Source organism: Drosophila subpulchrella, chromosome X (assembly GCF_014743375.2).
Source record: "Drosophila subpulchrella strain 33 F10 #4 breed RU33 chromosome X, RU_Dsub_v1.1 Primary Assembly, whole genome shotgun sequence".
Taxonomy (NCBI): Eukaryota; Metazoa; Arthropoda; class Insecta; order Diptera; family Drosophilidae; genus Drosophila; species Drosophila subpulchrella.
This window is the reverse complement of record NC_050613.1, coordinates 7,846,380-7,862,864: the sequence shown is the minus strand read 5'-3', so window position 1 is coordinate 7,862,864 and position 16,485 is coordinate 7,846,380. Positions and strand designations below refer to the sequence as shown.

The window sequence follows — 16,485 nt, the reverse complement described above, 5'->3', positions numbered from 1 at the left end:
TTGTATAATCTTTATAAACATATTTTTGCTAGATAGGTAAGGATTTTTTTTGAGTGATTTTAAGTTTACTTGTTCTTTTTTTATCGAACTGATGACTTTCTTCTGTGATTTGAGCCCCTGCTTAGGGAGTTTTTCTTTTGTTTAGATAGTGAAGAAGAAGTTAAGATCGCCGATGAACTTTGGCATCACTTGGTGGACTTTGCCCGCGAGCGAGAATAACAAACAAGTCTGCTGGTCATGCCCATAAAAGAGAGTTCCCAAGAGAAAGATCCCGAAGAGAGGATCGGGGAAAGAGAGACGTCCAGAGAAAGAGTAGGCCCAAGTGCAAGTTGCACGTGCTGCGACTTGGGATCGAAGAGAAAAGTGGCCAAGAAGTTGGCTAAAGCCGGCCAAAACTGGCTACCAAAAATAGGAAAATAATGATAAAAAAACCAGACCAAGTACACACAATCATCATATTATCAACGTAACGCTACGATGGACTGTCAAAAATTCGCTGCCAAATTTAGACCATCTCCACTTCCAGCTACGTTTTACCACTCCATTCCCCAGACTTCTCCATTGTGGTAATATTATTCGGGTGTCAGAGACCCCCATGGCCGATAAGGTTTTATCACACAAATGTTTCGTCGCCGACCTGTTTGCGAATCGAATTTGAACTAGATATACGTATATCTACGTCGTACGATTCGTTTGAGAAGCCTTCGCGATCTAGTAAATCCGAGCGATAAATGGGGAAATATGTATTGCAGATTTCTCGAAGGTGTCAATTCAATCAGATTTAATTTTTTGTCAACACAACATAAATTAGATAGTATTTCTAATGGGCTTATATAAATATCACGTTGCTTAAGGGTAATTAAAGAAATAAATAATCCTGAATCTTTTATAAGATTATATTTTTATGCTTTTACGATAGCAATAAACTCAACAAATGCTAACAAAACTTAAGACATTGTCAAATCAAGTAGGCTAAAACTAATAATGAACTTGTAGGAGAGGCATAAAACTAATTTTATGGATCAAGTTTATTACTAGCTCAGCCAAAAGTATTTAATATGAATATTTATGGGATTGCTGACGATCGTTTGACCCTAAAAACAAAACAATCAAATGGAAATAGTTTCAAATTAATAGGCATAAACAAATGCCAGGTGATATTATCATCAGCTATTTTTGGTAATGGTATATACAATGGGGTATCTGTAAAAAATGCTGGCATTTGATCCCTATGAAATGCAATCCAAACGAACTGACTGTAAGCATTTGACTCGAAATCGAACCATAGGTTCAGATTGCGTTTTCGTTTTATTATCTTTAAAATAAACGAATAAAAACAAACATATTCCGTGGATCTGGAGCTGGTCAAATGAAGGCGTAAATATTTGCGGAATGTCACAAATTGTTGGAATTGAGATAGAGTGGATTGTTTGATGATTCCCAATGATTACCCCGTGGCTTCAAAGCAGCCGACTCTGCGCCAGGGGGAATATCCCTAATAAAAAGATATAGAGCTGAAGATAAAGATACGGATAATGTGTGTGGGAGGTGGCAACAGGTGATCTCGCATTCTTGGGAAATATTAGCGCTGTTTGCCCGCGGGCAACAGGTTGTCAACAGCTTTTGAATAACAGGTTTCTGAGCGGTGTTTGAACAGAACTTAATTTGGGCCAAATGGTGGTGATCGTATTTCTTTCTTTTTTACCCCTACATACTTCTCCATTGTTTGCCCCACGCAAACAGGCCCGAAAGATAATTGATTCGTTGGCTAACTAAGAGATACACGGTCTATGGGTTACTCAATACATATCGAATCTTTAACCAACCAATTAGCGCCACAAAACAATTTTGTCGCCAAAAAAAAAAAAACACGAGAGAAATAATCATAAAAAAATAAAACCCAGAAGTCTGGATCACACATGCGGACATTGAATTTATTGTGATCATTAACAAAAAAAATTGGAATTCGATTGAGCGCTAACACCTCTACGCTTGCTTTATCATTTTGGCTTAATTTGTCAGCGGCTGAAAAATACGGCACAAATAAAATAAACGAATTCACACTGACGTCGCTACATGACTGGCATTATATTGCCCAAATAATACGCCGGGCTTTTATTGCCTTTTTTGTTTTTATTCAAATGCACAGGCGCAAAGTCGCGTGCCGCTCTGGAATCGAAGTTGTATAATGCCCCATACCGATCCGATACGATCTCCAGATCTTTGGCATGCACAACATGTTGTGACAAGTGCCTTGGCATTAATACGAAAAAACAACGAAAATCGCAAACCAATTTTAAAACCCAATTGTCATTGCCAATAAAATGGAATTGCTGCCAAAAAAAAATCGGGGAAGCTTGGGGAAGTTCTTATTTAAATAAGCCAACAAATGCTTTTTGTTATATATTCTATATCCGAAATTCATATTTTTAAAGTGCTTGAAATAAACGATAAAAATTTATGTTATACCATACAAATTATATATTTATACTACTTTGAAAGAACACAAAGTATTAAAAAAAATGTTTTTTAATTACTACCATGTTCCTTTTAAATATAAATGATAATGGGCTTGATGTACCTAAATATCAACTATAAATTATCAAATATCAATTTAAAATTACATACGTTATCCGTGATTTAAAAAATACTTAACAGTAATATCAGCTTAATATGCCTTTAAATTGTTATAGCTTAGTGGCCCTGTTTTGCCAGTTTATTAGTAGGGAAAACATACATGTAATCTTCAATTTACATAAGTACACATCCCAATCGAGAGCCTCCATTTGGCTTTGAATTAATTTAATATACCACAATGCGCCCAACCTTTTCACCCCTTCATGCGATAAGTCCTTCCATAACAACCAGATGATGATAGTAATTATCGCAAACGAATACGAGTCCGAATACGCATGCCATTTGAGTGCAGCTCTCATGGCTTCTCTGTTGGCCACAACAGGATTCGTTGGAATAATGACATGTCCTTCCTAAATTTTCATTTTCCCCCAGTGCACGAGTGTGCGAGTGTGCGAGTGTGTGGGAGCTTGTGGTTTGTTGTCGGAGCCCGGAAATGGCAAGTGAAAACATCCAGCTCAATTTGCTAGCCTCGGGGAGGTGACTCAGTCCAGGGGTCGGGCCAAAGACAAGGCTACTAATAATCCTCACTATTTGGTGCACTGAAAAAATATTCTACACCATAGAGGATTTCTCAATTTTTATTCTTTAGGTTGCCTCATAATATATGTGTATTATTAATAATAGAGAGTATTATTGTTGTATTATTGTATGTATTAATCAGTAATTTTTTAATGTTTAATAATAGACATATTATTGATTTATATTTAAATAATCGATAAATATTATTTATTTTATAATTGAAAATAAGACGTTTGTACGTACAAATTCAATAAATTATATGTGTTACTCTTTGAAATACACTATTGGTTGAAAATATTGTTCGATATATAAAATCGATACTTCGATGTTTAAAATACCGATGTTTTGATGTTTCAAATACCGATAATATTTTTATATTTCCCTACAACATTTTTTAATTAATTAAAAAGGAACCTTATAAAATGTATAAATGTTTTTTTTTACCAAAAAGAAAAACAAATTAATATTGGCATTTACCAATAGATTTAATTAACTAATTTTCTTTAACTCTTTTCGTGGAATTTTCCTATGAGGAAATTAATTTTTTTTTGCGTGTATAGTGCTAGCTTTGAGGGAATGTGGGGGCTACTTTACCTGGGAAAAAGAGAGACAAACGTTATGATTTTGATTTGCATTTTGGGTGCTGGCATTCCCAATCCCAATTTGTGTCCTCAAATGCCTCTTCCGGATTCTGTAGAAATTTTAAATCGATACAGCTCTTGAAATGCAATCTTGTGGAAGGTTCTAATCAATTTTCTCGATGGATATGTAATTAAATTTACCGAGTTGAACTAATATTACCAAAATATTGTGTAATTTAGCTTTGTATTTGTTTTAAGAGCCCGTGCCAAGGTTTAACTGCATTAAGGGGATTTTTTCGGTGTTTATCGATCTAGTCCCTCGTTTTCCGTATTCAGCCCCATAAAGCACAGTATATGTACATTGTATATAGTACATACCTATGTGCCCCCATATAAATTTATGTACAATAGATATAGATACCTGAACACGGTACTTACAGTGTGTAGAATAAGCCACAACAATTAACAATTGAAATTGATAAGAATTTTTTAATTACGCCGGCATCGTCGCATTCGCTAAATGGCAAATGGGTTTTTTTCACCTCTTTCTTCTACATTTTATGTTTTTATTTTAAATTGTTATTTTTTCTGCCGCTTTTGTTTGGTTTTATCTGCACTACTGAACTGTTGGTCTAATTACCGCGGGAATTATAGAGGTCTCACCTGAATTACCACCCCCAAAAAGCCCCCATATCGGAATGCGTGTGCGATAATCAAGCTGTTAACATATTGTTTACAGTTTCGATTGTCTGTAACAATTAATCAAATAGAATCGATATCTATTTGCACACTTGTTGTTGCTCATTGTAATCACACACTCAACGTGTTTTTCTTCTTTTTTCAGTTAACACCTTGAAGGGGTTTATCAATTTTGCCAGCACATAAAGATGGTATCTTGGAAAACCATTTAGAGGTGAGTCAGACTATTACATTTGTGATTTAAGCGTTATTAAAATGCCTAACTGTTTTACTTTGCATTATTTATAAATATCCATATGAATATCCGGTTCGAAGGACCAAATTTGAGTGAAGCACTTATCTATACTTTGTGAAGGAATTTTATTTTGCGATGACTTAATCGAATTAAAATCAGTACTTGAACATTCCTTAAGCCAATTGGTTTCAATAGAAACTCTCCGCTTGCCTTCAATTTTGGTTCACCGCCTTCGACAACAGTTAAATTGAGTTTTGTGGTTAGCCACCACCCTTCAAACTGACTATGTAATTACGCGCGGACAAAGTAATTAATTAAGTTCGGCTAATGCATACGTTAAGCAAGTAAATCCCGCCGATTGACATAGTTGCGCCCACAATAACAGCAAATACATCGAGTGGTCGGGTGGTAATGCACCTTAATACACCCATTTATCAAGGGCGTTTTCGAATTCGCTTTGAATATGTCCGATAAGGTTCTCACCTGTGACAATGAGAGATGTGAAAATGGAGATACAAGTAGGTGGAAAAACAAAGCAACATTCATCTTTATAAGATATATACTAAGCAAATTGGTTGATCGATGGGGGAAAAATTTTAAATTAATTTTTTAAAGGTTTTTACCTTTGAAAAGTTATTATAAAAGGTTTTTACGTTATTTTATTGGTAACATTTTGGAAGCGTTTTTTATAAATCATTTTAAAGCATGGGGATTGGAAATGTGAAATGTGTTACTCGTAGAAGAGCAAGAGTAAAAGGGTATACTAGACTCGTCGGAAATTATGTAACAGGTAGAAGAAAGCGTTTCCGACCCCATAAAGTATATATATTCTTGATCAGGATCACTAGCCGAGTTGATCTAGCCATGTCCGAATGTATGAACCATGAGATCTCACAATCTTTAGGATCTAGAATGTTGTTATGTAGATTCTTGAGCTTCCTGCGCATCGCAAGTTTCTTTCAGCAGGGTGCCACGCCCACTCTAACGCCCACATACGACCATAACACTAAAACCCATCTAGCGCCCACATTTTTTAGTATGTAGTAAAAATTTAAATGAGATTTTGTTCTTATTATCAATATCCATCTAGATGCCATACATTTTCCAAATCGGACCGTTCATTAAAAAGTTATTACCAAACAATACTAAATAATAAGCAAACTCAATAGAGTGCGAGAGGGATGGAGATAAATTCATACAGAAAATTGGCGTCAAAATTTCACTAGCGCCAAGTGGCGTGTTATTGAAATCAGCTGATAGGAATGAATGATAGGTGGCGCTTTTTGTTCGCTGAGTAACGGGTATCTGATAGTCCAGGCCGTGGACTATAGCGTTTTCTCTCGACATATATTTAATCTTTTATTTTTTATTTTATTTTTAATCCCTAGTCTAATATTCTTAAACATCCATGTGTTTCTGGCTAACATTTATTGAAAATAAATTCGCAGCGTTTTGCTGATGGCAGGGGGGAAAACTTTAAGCGAAACTGCATTGTTTTCGCAGTTTATTTCCCCCTTAGTCTGTTTTTTTATGTATTTTATTTTCCACCCTGGTATTTAATCATTTGTCATAGCATTGCACCGAAGTTTTGCCATTGTTGTCGCTGTCTTTGTCTGATGTTGCTGCTGTGTTGCAACTTTTGTTGCTGTTGCTGTTGCTGTTGTCGGTTGTGTCTGTTGCATTGTTGTCAGCGTTGGGTTGCGTGTTCATTGACGTCACAGGGGGTGGGGGGATGGGGCAGATGGGGGGTGGTGCTGGTGTTGCATGTTGCACGCACACACAAACAATATGGTGGCCCCACTTTAAGTCCAGCACTCAAGTAAGCAGGTCAGCGGTTCTAGCGGTTTAACTCACTTCGAAGGCACCACCACCTGAACGGAGCCACCCACCTGCACACCACCCATCTGCACACCACCCATCTGCACACCACCCATCTGCACACCACCCATCTGCACACCACCCACACTCCAACTCGGTCAGCCTGCGGTTTGGTTCGAGTTCTCTAAACCCAAGCCCAGGCCCAAACCCGCGATTATGCAATTCAATTCGCACACTTTCCGCTGGATGAAAACTGAAATTGATTTTCATGAAAGTCTCCTGGCGTCCAGGTGTTGCCTTCTGTGTGACCAAGAAATCAATTTCAATTAACCAAATACATTTGCCAGCGGAGAGCACTGGCAAACAAGCCAATAAATAAATAAATAAATAAATATGCATGAAGCAGAAGCTGCAGATGAAACCGGAGGACCCCAGCTGAATCCGCATCCGAATCCTTGGACCGCAGTCAATAATTTACCAACAGGGTTCTCGTTTCCACAAAGAGCCAATTAAAATGAAAACAATATCGTTAACCATATCACAAAAATTTAAATAGTTTTAAATAACATTTTTATGGTATTAAATAAAAAAGTATTTAACATTTGTAAATGATTTGCTTTAAAGATATAAAAGTATCTTTATTTTCGTAATATCAAATGTCAAGTTAAATCAAAGATCTTTGTTGTTTCTTAAATTATCTTTACTTTATTTTTTAATATTTAACATTGAAATTTAATATTCACCTAATTTTTATCTTTAAATTCTAATTTGAATTATCTCTGGTTATATAAGTTATATTTTTAGTATGATTTTAGTTTTATTATTTAATTTTCAATTTTAAAATTTTAGATGTAGTTACTATATTAATCATATTTTTTAGTATGATTTTAGTTTTATAATTTTATTTTTAAGATTGAGTTGATTTTCATCGTAAAATTATTAAATATATATTTAAATTATCTCCAAGACTTAATTATATTACATTTTTAGAGTGATTTTAATTGTATTACTTGAATATTTCATTATGAAATTGAGGATTGATTTGATTTTCATGGTAAAATATTTATTTAAGCCATCTACAATAGTTGTTTATATTTGTTGTATGTATTTTTACAACGATTTTGATTTTATTATTTGATATATGATATTGAAATTTAAGACTGATTAAATATTCATCGCGCAATATTTATTTAAATTATCTCCAATAAATTATATATGTACATACAATTATATATAAATATATATAGTTATAAATTAAATTCGTAACAGTGTTGCTTATTTTATTATTTTATTTATATAGAAGCTAAAATGAATATTTTTTTATTTGCTATTTATTTTTCAAACCGAAATCAGTCAACTGGGGACTTCCCTTGTTCTCTAGCTTATTGATATCAAAGTGGTTTTTTTTTTGGGGCTTAAATGGGTATGGAAATGGGGATGCCCCTTCCGGTTTTTTCACGGTGTGCGGCTTGTTGACTTGCCCCTCTAATAATTGCCAAGACCGCGCGAGGAAAAGCAAACAAATTTACAAAACTGGCTGTCCGTCCGTCCGTCAGTCAGTCAGTCCGTCCGTAGTCAGCAAGTCTGGCAGTTAACGCCTCAGTCGACGGCTCCGGGAAAAGTCACGTTTTGCATTTCGGTTTCGGTTTTTGAGCCACCCCTCTGTGGCCCCCTTTTGCCCCCTTTCACCGCCACCCCTGCCTTCGTGTTTTCCTTGATGCGCCGCAAATGACAGATGATAATGCCCGGGGAACGCGGTAAGGTCAATAAAGCAGGCCTTACGAATCGGAAGTACTTTATTAACATATTTGTATTTCTATTCTAGTATCCTTAAAAAATGTTTTCTCATTTATTTCCGCAAAGAAAATAAATACTGTATTTTTTATCCATTTTGCAATAATATAATATAATAGCTATAATATTACTTTTTTATAACAAGCAAATTAGAATTAAAAGCAAATAAAATATCGAATAAATATTCATAAAAAATCAAATATAAAATACAATTTCTTGATATATCATATATCATTTAAATCTGCTGTGAGATTATTATGGATACCATAATTTTATGATTTAGGCAAATATAGTATAATAATTATTACAGAAAGATTCACGTCTTCTGGACATATGGTTAGATATAAATAAATATATATATCTTTATTAAAAACATGTATTTAATTCCTGGAAAAGAATATACAAAGCATTTATAGTAATGAGTTTGAAAACTTGTATATTATATTATTTTATTTAAAAACTATTATTATATGTACATTTAAGAAACTCTAAAGATAGGATTAAGCTGGTTTTTTTTTCATTTAATAGACTCTTAAGTTCTGAGCTTGTTTTTAAATACTACGAAAAATGTATTACTTATTAAAAACTCTTTTGTTTTCCTTCCAACCTAAGAACATTGAAAGTTGTTTCCCACAGTAACCGTGCTAAATATGTCCAATGGTTATTATAATTAGCTATATATACAGGAAATATTAAAGGGCTAATGAATTCTCCCGTTGGCGTTGATTTCGAAAATATTTTATTGCACAAGTGAAGGAATATGTGTATTTGTGTGCTCATCATGAACAATTGAAAGGCATAAATGTATACTAGGGTTTGCTGATACCTATCTTTGTGGAAAAACGACAGTGACAATATTGCGTATGCGCAATTTCTGTGCCACAGGAGATGCAATCTCTCTATCCGGCCATTTGATTGTGAATGCTGCAAAAAGGATATTGCAGGATGGCTGTGTTTGAGTGTGCGTAAGAGTGTGGGTGTGCGGAGAAAGCTGACTAAGTGAAATAGTGCCAAAGTGAAAGGGGCTGTTGTGGGGGGGGCAGAAGAAATGCAGTCAAACAGAGCTCAGAATACCGAGCTCAAAAATGTTTTGGCCCAAATAGTTTTTGACTTTTGTGTACTTAACTGTGAAAGTGTGTGTGTGTGAGTTTGTGTGCGTTTGTATTAGCCAAAATTTGTAATAGGGCAAAGTCAATGAGAGTTTAATAAGCCACTTTCCCTGACCAATTCGATTCGATGTGATTCGATTCCATTGGGTTGCAAATACCAGAACATAGGAATTCAAAGGCAGTATTTGAGCCTCGCCTGTGCTCCGGAATATTTTGCTAGAATTATTTCCTTTGAATATATTCCTGAATTCATTTTGTAGTTAGGTACATATTTATTAAGGAAATGTAATTCCCTTTAATTTTTGGTAAGCAATTTCATGGAATCTGATGAAATTCACATTTTTACTTTTATTTTATAAATAGTTTATCATACGAGTATTTATACGGATTTCATTATTTGTCGTCAGCATCATATTGAATTTAATGCAAGGTTATTTTTCTTCTACTATTTTTTTGATATTATCTTGAATGCATATTGTTGCTAGGTAAATACTCAAAATGTCAATATATGAATATATGAATTCACTTTAATAACTTATGCTGTGCCATTTCTTTGAAATTTAATTTGATGATATTCTAGTTTTTACATTTATTTAATGCGTAGTTTATCCTATTTAGTTTGCATATTGTAGACGAATATATATTGACAGCATCATATTGAATTTTGGCCTGGTGCTGTTTCATCTTTGACTATTTTTCTGAATTCATTTCGTAGCTATGTAAATAAGCATAACAAATATCAAATGGTAAATAAAATCGATTTATGCTGTGCAGTTTCACAAAGATTTTTTTATTTTACGGTTTTAAGTTTGATTTACTAAGCTTTTGACATAGAATCATTTTACATTTTTGGCAAAAATATTTTATATTAAATATATTAATATATTAAATATTTATATTATGTTTTTGAATTTATTTGGTAGAAATTTATAAAAACCAACAGATAAACAGATTCAAATTTAATAACTTATGCAGTGCATTTGTATAAAGATTTTATCTACATTTAAATTTAAACTGTTAATACTTAAATTGTTAGAAGTACTTGGTTGTAATTTTTTTTTAGTTTTTATTTAACATTTTAACACTAAAGATGTTATTGTTTAATGATTGTACTTATAGATTCGAATTAAAATTGTAATATTTGGTAATTGAGGAATAGCACAAATTTTCTTCGTCAGTTTCCTATAAAATCTATTTATTTCTGACTCTAAATAGGTTTATTATTATTCAAGGATTGTGTTTTTGATCAATGTTTTTGATTTGATAGGCTTATTTTCGGTTTAATTCTGAGATTGCATGCAAAGCAGGTGAAATATTGTGTTAACAACAAAGACAGCACTAACTGCCGACACTCACACTTGCCCTCGCACTCACACAGATACACATTCTCACAGATACACACACTCACATTTAAGGAACCAAGCCGGAGCGTTGTTTCGGTTAATTTTTGCTGCCTGTCACAGGACATGCAAAAGGTTATTTTAATATATGTCAATGTTAGTCTGTCGGTGTGTGTGTGTTTGGCGCCTATGTGTGTGTTAATTGAGTTACGTTATCAAAGATTTCCTTTGTTGTGGTTTTGACAGCGAGCTTTTCGATAACTTCCTACCTTGACTTATACAAAAAAACTATCTCAAATCACTAAATAAAGTTTGTTTTAAGTTTTAGTGTATTTTTCACAGCATGTTTATAATTTGTGACACTTTTTCACTTCATGTTTTTTTTTTTGCAATTTGAATTTATCTGATTTTATTCGTAGTTTTCAAAAAGAGTCTTTATACCCTCAATCAAAAAGGTTTTCCAATATTTCATTAGGTCATTAAATCAGGTCATTAAATTAATGTAATATTTATTTATTCCATCAATGGAAAGTATAAACAAGACTTTGTTTTGTTTTAAATCAGGTCATTAAATTAATGTAATATTTATTTATTCTATCAAAGGAAAGTATAAACAAGACTTTGTTTTGTTTCGGATTTTTCAAAAAAAATTTAGTATTTTTGTAAAAGTCCTATAAGACATACATATAACATAAAATGTTTATAGTGTAGCATTTAAAGTTGCTTACTATTCCATTTATTTCATTCACTTTGGTATTATGTTGTTTGCTTGAAATTGTTCGTCAATTTATTATATTCTCTTGGAAAAGTTCGGGCTTATGTGGAAGTCTTCTGCAGGATTTCCCCGTTTTTCCCCCTGAAAAAGATGTTCGCAAACATGCAGTAGTTTTTTCCCATTTCGGACATTTTCATAATGAATAATATTTTGTTGTTTTGGTTTCGTTTGGCTTTGACATGGGTAAACATTGGGCCAAGTCAAACATTTCTGTGGGGTTTAAAGTTCATTGCATTGTGTCAGGGTTGCTTACGGCCGCCCTTTCCCCGCCTTTTCCTCCCTCCTTTAACTTTTCGGGCACTTTTCCACTCACACTCACAAGGAAACCCTTTTTATTTGCCTGACCCATGAAGACACACAGAAAGTGGCCTTGTTGTTTTTCTTCACTCTTACCCTTTTTATACTACTTTTTTTGTAGTCTTTCGACCGGGCTCCTTCCTCACTTTCGCTGGATATATATTGCAACTATCTGACCTCTGACCCACCCCCAACCCTGCCCCACTCGGCGGTGGAAACACTCACATGTAATGCATTTTTAAATTTGCATGTGCTCCACCAGGCGCAGCAACAATGGCAGCTGTTAGTGTCTAACTAGTTAGTTAGTGCCACATTGAAGATGGTTGCCTTGCCGCACGCGACTTGCAAAAAAAGGGAAATTAACAAAAAAAACAAGAAAGAGGGCTATAGTCGAGTGCCTCGACTATCAGATACCCATTACTCAGCTGAAGGGAGCAAAAGGGAGATGAAAAATGCAAGCTAAAAAGCCGAGATTGAATAGCGCCACCTACTCCCGATTTCAGTATACGGTTTTTTGGGCGGCAGACAAATTTAGGCGTTATGGTCGTTAGAGTGGGCGTGGCAACATTTTTTTTGAGGTCCATCGATAGGTATTGACGTGAACAATACATTTCAGTTAAAATTGTTTTTCTATCATGAAAACTGTAGGAGCCACAGTTTTGGGCGGTTTGTGGGCGTCAGAGTGGGCGTCAGAGTGGGCGTGGCATGATCACGTAACAAACTTGAGCTGCGTACGAAAATAAGGAATCTAAATCTAAAATCTCAACCCTCGAGCTCTTTTAGTTTCCCAGATCGCAGTGTTCACACGGACAGACATGGCTAGATCGACTCGGCTAGTGATTGTGATCAAAATATATATACTTTATGGGATTGGAAACGCTGCCTTCCACCTGTTACATACTTTCCGAGGAATCTAGTAGACTCTTTTACTCTACGAGTAGCGGGTATAAAAATGACTGCATTTGGAAGTCGAGTAGGAAGATACTTAGAAAGACAGAATAGGCATGTGAACAATTAATAAAGTTAATGGCAATGCTAAAGTAGCACGCTTTTGCAACAAATTGTATCCAAAAGGACAACAAATGCTGTTAAATTATTTATTCGATTAGTTGACGAGATAATTGGTTGCCTAAAAAAGTCTAGCATAAGTTATTCATTTTTATTTTCCTCCAACAGGGCTTAATATTTCATGTGACGTCGTAGAGGTTGTTCTTGACACACTTTTATAAATGTAAAAGAAAACACTGAGAAGGTTTTATTTGGTAAATAAAATACTTTCAACCACATCAAACCTCATGCTGGTAAATTTTATAAAAAATGTTATAGTAAATTGAAGGATGTATATTATAAATGTTTATTAAAACTAAAGATAATACCCAATCTAAAATCGGTTATACTTTTTAAACTAAAATATTAACTGTTATTGTAAATTGTAAATTGTTTAAATATTTATAAAAATTAGTTAAATTTCTTAAATTAAAATATTAATTTGTAATATTAATGGTGAATTGTTTAAATATAAATTAAAATTGAGTAAAATATTTAATAAATTCAATTATAAACAACAATTAAAGGAAACATATTATAAAATCAAGTATAAATTAAAAGTAAAGGTAATATTTGTTAAATTCAATTACAAACTAAAACTAAAGGACGTATTTCTTAAATTCAAATATAAAATAAAATGGAAAGAAATATTTCTTGAATATACATTAAAAGTAAAGTAAAAGTATTTGAAATTCAAATATAAGCTAAAATTGAAGGACATAACTCATGAATTCAAATTAAAATTAAAATATAATAGACATATTCAAAGTCTGTGACTTATATATTTGTAATTTTGATACATTTGAGATGGTCTGATTTTTGGGAAATGTTTTTTTTTCAATACTTGTATTGTATAAAATATTGTTATATAATGTGAGTTGAAGGCTGCTTGATGTCCGCATACTTTTCTCAGCAACTTCCTTTCTTTTTAATTTGAAGTTTTCGCTTTTCCCATTTTCCCTTAACTTGATTTTGGCAAGTCCTCAGTCACATTATGCATATCGAATGGAGAAAGGGACTTTCCATTGTCTGCCACATGCATTTGCTGTCATTTCCAACCACGGTGTGTGTGTGTAAATATGGTGGCTTGGGTGGTGTGCTTGGTTTTGGTGGCGATGGTGGGGATTGCATTTGTTACAGGCAGCAACAGCATTGCACTTTGACTTTAACGCTGTTGCATTTTACTAGGTCAAAAGCAACGTCACCGCGTGCAAAGGTTGCCCTCTCCTTTTCGCACCTGTGCTACCCGTCTCTTTTGCACCGCTTGGTGTATCTGTGCTTGTGTGTGTAAGTGTGTGTTGCTGTATGTGTGTTTGTGCGGTGCCAAACATAAATATGGCGCAAAGGTGAAACTGTTGCACCTTGCTCCTTTTTTGCTCCATTGGCTCCTTGCTAACGGCCTGGCATAAATCGGTATCTCTCCATGTGTTTGTGTGGCGTGCTAGATTTCACACAATCCCCTACACACACCCTCAAACACTCGCACACACACACACCAACACCAACACATGCACAAGCAGCTAACTATTTCTAATTGGAGGTCCTTGCAACTTGACTTGTTGACTCCACCCGGGATCGCGTTGCACTGCTGCAATCTATTCCGTTTATTACATTCACCGAAAAAATAAATAAATATAACAAGGGCTTTAAGACAAGGTTCTTTCGAATATTGTTATTAAAAATACGTCAGGCTGCAATTTATTATATTTTAAATGTTGATCTCTGGCATATTTTAGACAAGGATCTTTCGAATATTGTTATTAAAAATACGCAAGGCTGCTTTAATTATTTTTTAAATGTTGTTCTCTGGCATATTTTATTGTTTGTTGAAAAGTATAATATGTTGAAGGTGCCACAAAAATTACAAAGGTAGTGAAATCACCAATAAAGCTGTCCGAAAGTTCGATAAATTTAACATCCTTTTTTAACTGCTTACTTTTAGGCTTCTTTACAAAATAGCATTTTTACGTTGGCAACCTAATCCTTGACTGTTAAAATTATTTAAAACTTTTTTTACTCCTTTTCTTTTTCTAAATAATATGTATTCGCAAAATGTTGGGTCTTAAAATCACTCAAAAGCTGTCTAAAACTATGCAAGAATATATTTTAAGTCCGAAAGTCCAATAGATAAATACCTGCATACTTTTGGGTACCTTTACAAAAGGAATTCTAAAGCCTAAAGATTAAGCTTACCATACTTTATCTAGTATGTACTTAAATGTATTTCAAATTGAGTGCTTTGTGAAAGAAAGAAAATGTACAAAATGCACGCTCCTTTATATTTACTAATGTTTGGATAGCAATTCGATTCGAATCCTGTTGCAGGCTTTTCCCGCCTATTCATAATTGATTCAGGCGAATTTCGCCCAACAGATTATTACTTTGCACGGCAGGCAGATTTGCTGATTTGAATCGGGAAATCGACAATCCCCCGCTGATGGATTTTGGTCTCATTACGGTAAGATGCCACCTGCAGTGTTGATGGGGCTATTCGTTGCATTGGACCCAGAGGCATAAATCTGAAAATGCGATTTTCCGTTGCCAGGACCACGTCCGTTGTCCGATTTTGGTTTATTCTTGGTAATTTGGAGGTTACACGCTTACAAACATGAACTGTTGCCAACATTAGAGACATACTAGTTTAATGATTTTGATTAGTGGTTACTTAACAATTTTCGAAAGGGAATATTAATGTATCAAAATGTATTTTAAGAAGTTGTTACATTGGTAAAGGTTAATAAAAATCCAATTAAATAATTTTTTTTTTCCATCTTTCCTTTTAGTATTGAAAGACTTTTATTAAGTTTAAGTAAATTCGCTCTTTTAGTTTAAACAAATTGCACGAAACTTCTTGTATAGTAATAATTTACTTTATGTCAATGTGTGACAACAAATTAAACATGATTAAACTCAAAATGATTATTTTGCAAGTTCTTGGTCAATTATTTTAAATGTTTTTCAGAATCTGTTTTAAGTCACTGGTTGTAATATTTATATTTTTAAGGAAATAATATACGATAAATATGAATCCGAAAAAGCTGGCTATTTCCCCGATTTCTACCCATGCAGATGACCAGTTGTTGGTGATTCCAATGGCGCGTACATTGTCATTGCACTAATGGTGGGGTCCAATTTAATTAGTGCATCTTTCGCGGCTCTCCACGATTTTATTTTTGTCGCACCGCGTTTCTGGCACATCCTTCTCCATTTAATTGAATCGAAAATGCACTCATGTAAAATTCAATAATTTCCGCCGGCTAACCTTATTAAACCGCCATTAAAGTTGCAAAAGCAGCCGTATCTGGCCAGCAATATCATATCAAAAGGGGAACACATATGGCAAAAAAAAGAAATATAAAAACGGTGCAGACAAAAAAAAGATGACCAATGCAGATAGTTTAGAAACCATAAAAAAATTGTACTTTACTATTAAAAATAATTGTATTTGTATTTGTTTTTGCTCTGCTTACTATTTAATAGTTAAGCCACTATTAACATAGTTTCGTTCACGTGATGTGTGTATTCTGTAGTGCAATAGTACATATTTGATTAACTATCAAAAATAGTTATCCTAACGTAATGTCATCCACACAAAAGTATGCAATAATAACTTTAAAAATGTTCTCCAATGTGA

At 34.0% G+C, this 16,485-nt stretch overlaps 1 protein-coding gene across 1 annotated transcript in view; it reads left to right on the top strand.

Moving 5' to 3' along the window:
- LOC119558173 (high affinity cGMP-specific 3',5'-cyclic phosphodiesterase 9A) overlaps nt 1-16,485 on the top strand; it is a 140,330-nt gene that overhangs the window by 9,093 nt on the left and 114,752 nt on the right. The window contains exon 2 of the mRNA XM_037871439.1: nt 4,582-4,650. The gene's annotated coding sequence lies outside the window, so the exon portion shown is untranslated. The remainder of the gene's footprint in view (nt 1-4,581; nt 4,651-16,485) is intronic.